General features: G+C 36.4%; 1 protein-coding gene across 17 annotated transcripts in view; it reads right to left on the bottom strand.

The window, feature by feature from the left end:
- LOC106870433 (uncharacterized) overlaps window positions 1-12222 on the bottom strand; it is a 52205-nt gene that overhangs the window by 18341 nt on the left and 21642 nt on the right. For 2 of the 17 annotated variants that reach the window (XM_089360729.1, XM_052972075.2), the window contains 2 exons: window positions 8274-8407; window positions 6597-6648 (listed from right to left, as the gene is read on the bottom strand). The exons of 4 other annotated variants lie outside the window; for them this stretch is intronic. The gene's annotated coding sequence lies outside the window, so the exon portion shown is untranslated. Of the gene's footprint in view, window positions 1-5458; window positions 5498-6596; window positions 6649-8273; window positions 8408-12222 lie in introns of all 17 variants that reach the window. 11 more of the 17 variants (XM_089360726.1, XM_014916507.3, XM_089360737.1 and 8 more) reach the window with 6 other exon arrangements.

The following is a 12222-nucleotide window of genomic DNA, read 5'->3' as shown; positions in this document are numbered from 1 at the left end:
AGATGCCGTCCCACCAAATTTTAACTCCTAAAAGTAAAAGCTCTGAGGTATTCATATAGACAACCATCAGTCAAAAAAAAATATGACAATGTGAAAATATATATATATATATTAGCAACAGAGGCAGTATTAATTCTGAGAGGTAATATTTATCCCTACTTAAATGTGGATTTCTATTACTGTGGTAGATACCATGAAAAAATCTTTCATATTAGCTTTTCGTGCAAAATGCACTTTTGTTTATATTGCTAGTGGAGAAATAAATCCCTGGCATCTTCCAGTACCAAGATCACCACATCTCATGACTTCAACCTTTTTTAACAAGCTCACTGGCTAATCATGGCACCAGTACCTGTTCTGGCTCTGTTTTTCAATACATCGCTGGCAGGGAGATATGTTGCTGCTGACTCTGGCAGTCAAGCATCTACACTGATGAAACCAAGGAAGGTTGAAATCACATGACCAGGTGATCTCAGTGCTGGAGATGGTGGGGATTTATTTCCCTATTAGCAATATAAACAAGAGTGCATTTTGTACCAAAAGCCAATATGAGAGTTTCTCTCATGGTATCTACCACAGTATAGTTTGTTCTAATAGAACATCCATGTTTAAGTAGGGATGGATATTACCTCTCGGTGCAAGAATACTATGGAACTTCAGTATTGAGAATGACCACCAAATGGCACATAAGCCTACCAATATTTTCCTTGATTTTTTTCATGCCCTTACTTGAAAAACAGATTAGCAACAAGAAGGATATCTGGCTGTAAAACAATGCCTCAAAAACGTTTTCATCAAACCCATACTGGCATGAAAAAAATGGATGTAAAAGCAACAACAGTGTATTAATAACTAACACAGAATGACTACAATGTTGTGCAGCAGCTGGTTGAAACAATTAAGGAATTATTCCCAAATAGCTGTTGAACAAAAAACATTCTGACATTTAAGGAATGCATCCATCATACCATTTGTAATCAGCACAACTACAGTGACACATGACCATTCCTGTGAATGCATTGAAAGATCACCCAGAAGAATAGACATGGTCACATTCCAGAAAACAAGGCCCTGCAAATATTGTTAAGACAATCTCAGATATTAGTTAATTATGAACACTTTCATGTATGTTTTGTTTTTTCCCAGCTGAAACCAAATCAAGGTCTGTAGTTGAAAGGAGACAACCAATTCAGTCATCACTGCCCGACTCAGGCAAAGTGTACAGGCTAAGGGGTGAAATGAGATACCTACTGATAATACAGAAGGGTTTCCAACATTGTGACCCACTTGCAATACCTCTGAGTACCTCCTGCAGTTTCTGCAGAGAGCAAAGCATCTTTGATGTTTATTTTGCTCGAAGAAAGAAAACTGACAATGTATTTCTCAACGATGATAATAATAGCAGCCGTGATGATATTGGTAACAAAAGCAATGATAACAATTTCTTTTGATCAAAACATTTACTTTCTTTGCCAAGTGATTTTACATACTGTTTCATTAATCCCAATTCGATATGCAAGGGAAGGAAGATGATTTTTTTTTCTTTTGGAACTAGCGCTGCACTAATAACGTTCTTTTCACTGACCTTCAACTCATAGGAGTTTCAGCTGGGTATCCATGCCGGTGACATATAAAAGACATCCAATACACTCTGTGGAATGGTTGGCATTATGAAGGACATCCAGCTGCAGAAACCAAGCCAAAAGAGATTCCAGTCTGTTGCAGTTCTGCCTGGTGCAGCTCTATAGCTTGCCAACTCCAGTCAAACCATCTTACCCAGGCCAGCATGAAAGACAGACACTAAATGACGATGCTTTCCAAAGCATGTTAGTGCTACATTATCAAGTGAGTACTTTGTTTATGATAGCAAAATTTGATTTGAAGGAGTTTTGACTGTTATCTCAAGCAAACTGCACAGAGAGTCATATGTTGAGTAAACTAGTACTGTAAGTTAGTTGGTGGAAGAGACCTGTGGTAAAACACAGCTTGCAGACGATTTTGGAAGGAAGTAGACAGGTAGATTTGATTGAATAATGGCAAAGAATTAATTTTAAAAAAGTGGAGTTTGAAGAAACAAATAATGGTATGTGCTAAAAAAAAATTAAATTAAAATACAGTTACTAGAAGCATCCTGCCCTAAATGTCACAACATACATGTATTCAGGGCACATGAATTTGTCTTAATTTACAAATTTTCATGTGTAGCTCAAGATAAACACTGAAAACCTCACAGATAAGATGATGTAAGGACCGTGAGATTAACGGAGAAGGGCTGCCGTATAAGTTGTATTATAGAGCAGATACCTAATTCCTGACACCATGGAATTAAAAACCGAAATGGATGATGAGGAGGAGGAGATGGATACAATGAGGAGGAATACTTCTAAGAAATAAACAAAATAAAGTAAAAAAACAAATTTTAAAATGATAAAACAAACAAACTCAAGTAATTTTTTTTTTTAATATTACAGTAGACAACTACCACATACTGTCACATCACATACATAACAAATTGGGGTGGAGTGAATCAGCACAAGTGGGAAATGGGTGGAAAGGAGGGAGGGGAGAAGATATGTAAATAAGTAAGTAAAAAGTCTTTTGTGAAAGTTATGCGGAGGGGGGGGGGTAGTAAGGGGTTGTTTTTGCAGGAGCAAAGCATGTGAAAGGATGCTATGTTCCATGCTCAACTACTCACCCACACTCCCTCTCTACACCAGTACAGAAAATAAATGGACATGGCAGTGATAATGATGATGGTGATGATGGTGGTGGTAAAGTTTTTAAAAATTTCTGCTATTGCTGCTGATACAACTACTATTGATAGGAATCTAAATTTTTTCAGCTAAAGTAAGGATGCCTTCCTAATGTAAATTACCTAAAGTGTCACTAAACTGCCACTCTGATCAGCAAGCAGCTCTTGTTCAACAAAGTTGCTTGGTTTATGTTGGCCATGCTACATTGAAATTAGGTTTAAGTATCTAGTACAACCTTAATTTGTCAGGGCCAACTCTGACTTCTGAAACAGTGTGTGTGTGTGTGTGTGTGTGTGTGTGTGTGTGTTAAGCTGAGTGGCAATGCCAGTGACCTTCAAAGGCTCCTATAAATTGGTGAGATTTAAAGCAGTTGATGTTCAACTTGAATATCTCTAGGACCCTGTCTGCAAGTAACAAGAAAAAAAAAAAAAAACCCCCAACAAAAACAAACTTTAAAAAAAAACTCTAAGTGTAGGAAAGAATTCTGAGGGGGCTGCAGTCTTGGAAAAGAAGGATTAGAAGTGTTCAAAGCAGCAAGTGGGGAGATAAAGTAAGGGTTAATGGAAGAAAAAGATGGCAGGGATAAGTAAGCCTGGCAGGAGAGTGTATGCAGATTATTGCTTGAGAGGAAGGGAGACCATTGAAACAGTCGTGGAACAGAGAGAAAAACACTGTCTGTATGTCGGTGTGTGGGTATTTGCCAATTGGCCAAATGATGTTTTGCCTTTTTATTTTGATAATGTAATCTCAAATGTTTGCATGCATGTAACAGCAGTAGCATCCTAGATATGTAAGTAGTACTTGAATGTAGGCCACACTTGACTTATGGAGAGGTTCAACAACAGATTACAGCTGCAGTATTTCTTGGTTCTAAAGAACAAAACCTAGTCTAATGTAGTTTTGAAAATGGTATGGAAGTGATGTCAGTAGGAGAGACCATCAAAAGACTGTGAGGTGCTCAAGTATTTGCAACAGATTTGAGATTTTTTTTTAATTGTGCTTCACTCTTCAAATTTCTACTATTCATAACATACTCTCCTCTATAAATATTCTCTGGTAAAGAGCAAAATGAAAAAGAAGAAAAACCTTAAAACATACAAAGCTTAAATCTACCTGTCTAAGTTTAAAGCTTCGTTACAACCCACCATCTCAAACCTGATTTGCATCTTAAAAATCTTTATGAAAGTCTCAGATATCAAAGCCACAAAACTCTCAACTCTCTTAGGAGTGGCTGTGTGGTAAGTAGCTTGCTTACCAACCACATGATTCCGGGTTTTGTCCCACTGCGTGGCATCTTGGGTAAGTGTCTTCTACTATAGCCTCGGGCCAACCAAAGCCTTGTGAGTGGATTTGGTAGACGGAAACTGAAAGAAGCCCGTTGTATGTATGTATATACATATGTATATATGTGTGTGTGTTTGGGTGTCTGTGTTTGTCCCCTAGCATTGCTTGACAACCAATGCTGGTGTGTTTATGTCCCCGTTACTTAGCAGTTCGGCAAAAGAGACCGTTAGAATAAGTACTAGGCTTACAAAGAATAAGTCCCGGGGTCAAATGACTGAAACAAGTAAAAGAGTAAAATACACACACACACACGCAATATGCAACCTGTATAGAAGAATAAACTAAGTCATTTAGTAAGCAAACATTCCTTCATTCTGATTCAGTAGTGATAAGAACCAACTAACCCTGTATCAGAAACCCTGTATCCCATATCATATAAAATAGGTAAATTAACAGCAGCATAAATAACATCTATATACTACCAAAGATAAAAACCGATAAGAGAGAAATTAAGCAAAACCTCGCCTTTAAATGAGTATTTGCACATGTCTAAACACATTTTATTTGTAATGAAGGCGGCAGAGGACAATGCCAGACTGATCCAGCATCATCATTGCAAGTCTGCTTTTCCATGCTTGCATAGGTCGGATGGAATTTGCTGAGTTCAATGATGTGCTCTTTCTCCTTCAGGTCTACTTCAAATTTGTTTGTTTTATAAGAGACAGATTTAAAGCAGACCCAAAGAAGTGAGGGCATGTCATTGGTGAGGTTGCGTATGGAGTCAAGAGGACTTTGACAGAGAACTGACCGATTGGTTAACCAACTGATTAAGTGAGGAAATCTCAGAAGTTTATGATTCTAGAGTTGGAAAGGACTTGACTAAGTGTTTAATGGGGGACTCTGGGACATACAGTAATAATGAAAGAAGATAGGACTATGGGAAGGGTCAAACCTTAGTGTGGTGATGGGGAGAAGCATGACAATGTGGGTGATGGGAAGAAGTGAGACACAGTAAGGGAAAGGGTGAGACTCAAGGTGAATGATGGGATGAAGTGAGAAATGTGAATAATGGGAGGAGGTGAAATGTAGTACAAATAATGGGAGGAGGTGAAACAAACCAAATGATGGAAGAGGTGAGGTGCAGTGTGAGTGATAGAAGGTGCAACTATGGTGGCAGGAGGTGATATACAAAGAGTGAAGAGGAGAGATGAGGAGGCAGAGTGAAGGAAAGAACAGAGACAAATGGAAAAGAAGTGGTCTGAGTGAGTGAGGATTTGAATGCTGTATACAACTTTCTAATTCAGAGGAGCAGAGGCAGTCTTTAATGAAGAAAGCAGATGCTGATTGTTTGGTCAGATCTTGATCTGTGTATATTGCACTATTTATTGATCAAAAACATCTATGGTGCTTATATCTTCTACCTTTATTGTAGTATTGAATTTCGAGGATTTCATGTCAATCTAAAGATAAGAGAACAGTAAGAAATATGTTATAAAAACAACAATGTAAAGAAAAAAAAAAAAAACAGAAAGAGAGAAAAACTTAATAGAAATTTTGGAGAAAATTTGCCAAGAGAGGTCAACCAGCAACAGAGGAGGAAAGAAGTGGAGAGAAAAAAAACAGAATATAAGGGGGGGGGGGGGGTGCTAACAAAAAGAATTAGCAAGAAGTAGTTAGCAGTAAGAAGACCTGGGGGCTCTACGTATGTAAATAGAAGGAAGAGGAGCAGGAAAAAATCAAGGTAAGCTCACAATAGAAGGAACTAGAAGGTGGTGGTGGTGGTGGTGAGCAGCAGCAGACATATATCTAATGGTTTATATCTCAATTTCTCGGAACAATACTATAAGGGAGAATTTAACCAAGCTGACACACATCAGAAGACAGCAAAGCAGATTGCAAATATGCAAGATATATAAATAGCCAATATAAATAAATCATATTTTATCTTTATTCTTTAACTTGTTTCACTCACTGAACAGCAGGCCATGCTGGGGCACTGCCTTGAAGGGTTTAGATGAACAAATCGAGCCCAGGGGTTGGTTTTAAACCTGGTACTTACTCTGTTGGTCACTTTTGACAAACCACAAGAATCTGTTTACAGGGAAATCAAGAAATCAACAATGGTTGTGAAGCAGAATGTTTCTCTCTACTCACTCCTGTCATTATCATTGTTTTCATGTCCACTTTTCTATGCTTGCATAGGTCAGATGGAATTTGTTGAGAAAGATTTTCTATAGCTGGATACCTTTCCTGATGCCAACACTCAGCAATCTCCAAGTAAGGTAATATTTGTCCATAACTAGACATGTTTGGAAACAAAGGACAGCACTTGTGTGACAGTGATGCTCATTTCACAACTATCACGTTATGTCAAGAGAAGGAGACACTAACACACACACACATGTATACATGTATATATTATCATCATCGCTCAATGCCTGCCTCGTTCTGCTCTCTTGATTGTCTGCAACATCTTCAATCATGGATCTGTCCTATCAGACTTGACCACAATATGCACACACACATAACTACACATAAACACAAATGGAATTTACTCACAAAGCATTGGTGAACATGCAGCCTATAGAAGGTGCCACACAGAGATTGAAACCTAAAAATACACAGATGTGAAGGTAAACTTGTTAACCACAAAGCTATTTCTGTGTATAAATATATGTTTGTGTGTGTGTGTGTGTGTGTGTGTGCATACAAGTTACTCTTACAAATAGAAAATATGTGTGTGTTTGTGAGTGCATACAGCACAATACAAGTGTATGGTGCATATAGCACTATACAAGTGAATCTATATAAAAATATATTTGTGTGAATACAATAGATGTAAGGACATACACATGAGTTTGCATGATGTATGAGTATATCTGTTAAGCATGAGATATACACGCGAATCTGCAGTGTATACATACACATATGGGTTTATATATCCATGGCTACAGACTCTCAGTGGAATCTAAGATGGAAAATTAATTTGTTGTCGAGTCCTGTACTGAGGAAATTATAGCTGTGAAAAGTAGTGACTGTTGTTAAAAAGTAGACAGCAAGTTCATGACTGTTCTTGATGTGTGCTCTGGTAAACAAACACAGCTGGTTTCAAGATTGGGCTGATCAGTTCTGAATAGAATATCTTGAGGCTTGCAGAAAGGCATCTGAGATGATTGTAAGACCCTGTATGTTATGTCTAGTCTTCCGTGTAAGCGACTGCTACAACAGCTGTAACATGACTATGGTGACCAGAAACAGTGAGATGGTGAACAACCAGACAGATCCAGTTATATAAGCCAGGCACTATATGCTGATTAGTCTAGTAGACTAACATAGAGCTGCTGCTGCTGCTGCTGCTGCTGCTGCTGCTGCTGTTGGCTGCAATTACCATGCAAACAGGCATGCCAATTGATTGGTTGAGAAAATGTCTGATACAGGCTGGTGGGGGAGTTAGTTGATCTGAGGAGATGAAATTAAACTGTAAATCAGAAAAATTTAACTTCACATCATTGACACACTACAATACACGAGTGTGTGTGTGTGAGAGAGAGAGACATTTCAACGGCTGCAACAAGAAGCAAAAAGTCAGTGCAACATTCTACCTCATTACATTGGCAAACTCTAGCTGCTGTCTGACAGTATCGAGGAAAATACCCAGAGCATGTAGAACAGAGAGAGAATGAATGAGAAAATAAATGTCCCAAGTTGTTGTAATTAAATACATTTGCCTGACCTGCTTGATAATTCAGACTGAAATTAACGAGAATAGAAACAGTTTATAAAACTTCACTGAGAAAACAGGCAATTACATACCTGCCTGAAATAATGGGCTTCAACCATTAACTTAACCTTTTTTTTGTAACCGCATATCTAATGAAATGTGTTTATATTAATTAAAAATGTTCTTTTTTATTTTTATTTTGCATTAATGTAATATTTGGAATATTACTTAAACAAAAAGTTTCTTACATAAAAATTTTGAAAGACGATTTTAATTTAGTTACAAAACACTTTGAAATAATGAGGCTTAGAATTCTAGAATCAGAGATGGTCTCAAGCAATTTTGGTCTTAAAACAATTTAATAAGCATTGTTAAAATAATGACTTCTCTATGACACAAATCTCATTTCATAAAGCATAAGAGCCACATTGAAAGTATATGAAACAAGTGTTTCTCATAGAACACAGGATCAGGTTTTAAGTTACCAGTAAATGTTAGTTCAAGAAAGGGCCTACCAAAACTAAAAATGCATCTTGCAATTTCATCTGTTTTATAGGCCATCAAATATGGCAATAACTGAAGCCAACCTCTGGGATGAATTATTATAGATCCCAGCTTACTTGTTATGGACTTGGAACAATCTTGATCCCTGAAATGAAACACCAATGGTAATTCATGCAGTAATCTAAATGGATTCCTTAGAAAAATAAAAGAGTGTAATTATCAGTTTCAAATTTTGGCACAAGGTCACAACTTTGTGGAGATGGCGGGAGTCGATTACATCAACCCCAATATTCAACTGGTACTTATTTTATCAACCCCTCCAAAAGACGAAAGGTAAAGTCAACGTCAGTGGAATTTGAACTCAGAATATAAAGACAGATGAAATGCTATTAAGATTTTTGTCCAGTGTGCTAATGATTCTACCAGCTTGCCACCTTGAAATGGAAAGTGCATAATTATTAAGACTAGATCTATATCAGTTTATCTCAAGCAGAACACATTACACAATGTAATGCTTATAGACCTCTAAACAGATGAGATGGTCACAGGTGAAATGCCTTTGAATACAAGTTTGCTTTATCAGGGTTGATCTAAGGTTTAACAACAACCCTTACATCCTGGACAATGAGGAACCCTCTCTATATAGTTAACTTAACATGCAGAAATAGCAGTCAAATTTCTCACATATCCTATTCTATCATCTTGAATAGGGAAGTGAACTTTAGATACTGCAGTACCAGATAGCTATAAAAAAAGATAGTTTCAGCTTAAACATGCCTGCTCTAACAGGATTAGCCAGGAGTAAATAACAACATATGAATTTGTCTGTCATCTAATTTTAAAATGCCTCTTCAGATTATAGAAAGACAAAACTAAGGATTGCTGTGTAAATTGTATTATCATCACCTAAATGCCAACATGTCCAGTTATATGTGATACATAATGGATGAGATTAACAGAATAAAGGCAAACATCAGAGAAGCCAAGTTTATCCAATCACATTTCAATACTTGATTCCAAGCATTCCACTTCATTAATAACACTATATTCCTTAAGAAACATAGAAACATCAATCACATTGGTTTCATCAGTTGTGAGGTGGGGCATACATAAGAGATGGACACAGTGAGATGATCCGAGAGCTTCTTTGTGGTTGCCAAATGTGCTAGATACAACAACCGGATCTCATATTACATCCTACATTGGGAACATCGGAAAGATGTGTTTTTTGGAAAATGTAGTGATAAATATACACATAAAAAAGATGAGATAGTCATAAATAGGACATCAAACACAGATCTACTTAAAAAACAATTTGAACATAGCAATTTAAATTGTAATAATAGAAATGTGCAATCATCACACAATCATGTTTCATCTCCCACCACCACCACCACCACCACCCTATCTCTGATCAATATGAAACATTGTGCTCCAGTTTGAAATCAATGTGTGCCACATAGATAAAATAAAATGAAAGTGAGTTTAGTGGTTGTCAATACAGATCTCATTTCCATTCAGACAACAGAAAGAATATGGTCAATCAAGCTAAAGACACATACAATACAAAGAAAAATAGACTGAGATCAATACCTGGTTAAGACATTTAAATTACACAATGCCTGGTTTGATCTCACTGGACGGTATCATGCACAGGCATTATCTGTTGCCATCGATAGATATCATCAATATCATGTTTGCATATCCAGCATGGGTTGAGCAAAATGCATTGAAGTAGACAGGTGCTCTTCCTATCACCAACACTAACTTGTTTCCAAGTAAGGTAATATTTCTCATTGTCCTTTAAACAATGAACAGCTCAATGGCCAGGCATGGCAGATTGTAAACAATGGTACTATGTGTCTGGGCAGTGACTTTGTTTCCAAGATTACAAACAGGCATACATTTATTGGTGACTTTGTTTCCAGTCACTGCCTTAAAGAGTCTCACTGCCTTAAAGAGTCTCACTGCCTTAAAGAATTTAGTTGAACATATTGACCTCAGTATTTATTTTTTTAAATCTGGCACTTATTCTATCGGTAGCTTTCGCCGAACCACTAAGTTACAATCTCATAACAAGAGCATTAAATTTAAATTTCTTCTAACAATGTTTTGTATTAAGTTTCTTGCATTATATGAGAATAACAATGACTTGTAGGGACACAGTATTTCGTTATGCAACCATAATATTAATATCTACAAAGTATATTTATTTCTTTATTACTTTTTCCCGGTGTGCTACAAAGTGTATTAAATGCTTTTATGAGTCAACACTGTGTTCTACTGTGTTAGCAATGCTATTACATCACTTATTAAGGTTATCTCCACAGATTTTCTATAGAAATTATAGCCAACACTGATTTTGTTATGCTTAATTTGGAAACGTCAAAACAAAATCAGAGCTACAGAAAATTTGTAGAGATAACTGTAACAAGTTATATAAGGATAAATACTGTAAATATATTCTTATTAAAATTTGTATAGAATAAAATCCATGGCTTGTAATATTTAGTTTCACAACATTTATTTTCTTCACTCCAGTGTATGTATTTTTAGCTAAATCCTCTTACATTACTTGCACTGTTGTACTATGCCACCTCAGACACATTCTTCATTTAATTTACACAATGTGGGTCAGTCTTTTTTATTTATTTAAATAGAAAAACTCAATTTTTATAGGTTACAACAAATAAAATTTGTGTTAAACAGCTTTAATCATGATTGAATGTGTTAGACATTGAAAAGAACTGCAGTCAAGGCCAGCAACAGTACAAAGTTCTTGAGTACCCTACAATTTTAAACATGATTAGCTATTGCTATGTGTGTTTTTGTTTCCTGTAAAACTGTTGTTGGTGACTTGTTTTATTCTTCCCTATTGTCAGTAAAAACAGGTCTGGCAATTCTAAAAAATGTCAGCAAACCAATTTATTATGACAAAAAATACAAAACTGTTGCTACATACAAAACATATTCTTGTAGATATCCCAGTTTTATCTGCCAGGGTGTACAAAGCTGAAATGCATTTGAGAAGTGGGGGAGGTATGTTGTAAAATAAAGCATTAAAATAAAAACACAGAAGTACAAATAGTCTTAGAGATCACTGATAAGATAAGACGGCTCTGCAGTTAACATGTCCATTTTACAACTACATAGTTCTGTGTTCAGTCCCACTAAGCATACACATTGAGCAAACGTCTTCTTCCATAGTCAAGGAAACAGTCCTGGTTCTTGAATAACCCTTTTACATTCAGATGACTCTATCAAATGTCATAATTTAGTGTTAAATCTCGGTAGAAAGTTTTTTCCCTACATAGTTTTAGCTTTGCCTCATGTATAAATCATGCCTCAGTTTTGTCAATTAAAATCAAGCATAAAATAGAGTGACATCTACAAGTAAATACGGTAATTCAAAATAGGTTTGTTTTGTTTATACACCTTTCTTTTACAAGATTTAGATTTGTCTAAAATCTATATATTTATACAAATAATGCAACAGATGTACTGCAGCTATTACAGTTTTCAAGTTAGGCAAACACACACAGCAATTCAGCTGTTACAGCCTGCTGAAAACATCAGCCAGAACTCGTACAAATCACACCCAAATCCTGAAATGAAGGCTAACTGAAGAATATAAGTTGTTCTTGATATACAAACAATGGGGCTATCATTAGCAGTATGCACTTCCTCATAGTGTTTTGACAGTGGCTGATATAAGACTACACGACAACACCAAAGGTTACTTTGAGTGAACAAAAGTTTCTGCTTGGGTATGTAACCTGCTAGATGTAACAGCCAAATTTCTCTCAAATCACTTCTGTCTATCTTAAATTAGCAATTTCCTGGATTGTTACACAACCGTTTTTTATGACAATTCACCAAACCTTCTCAATCAGTTCCTCTTGTGAATGGCCAGCCTGAGCATTCCTTGCTCTCCACTGAAGTGCGGCCATATTAGAAATG

This window comes from Octopus bimaculoides, chromosome 12, assembly GCF_046866305.1.
Source record: "Octopus bimaculoides isolate indiv1 chromosome 12, ASM4686630v1, whole genome shotgun sequence".
NCBI lineage: Eukaryota > Metazoa > Mollusca > Cephalopoda > Octopoda > Octopodidae > Octopus > Octopus bimaculoides.
This window is presented reverse-complemented; position numbering and strand designations above follow the sequence as displayed.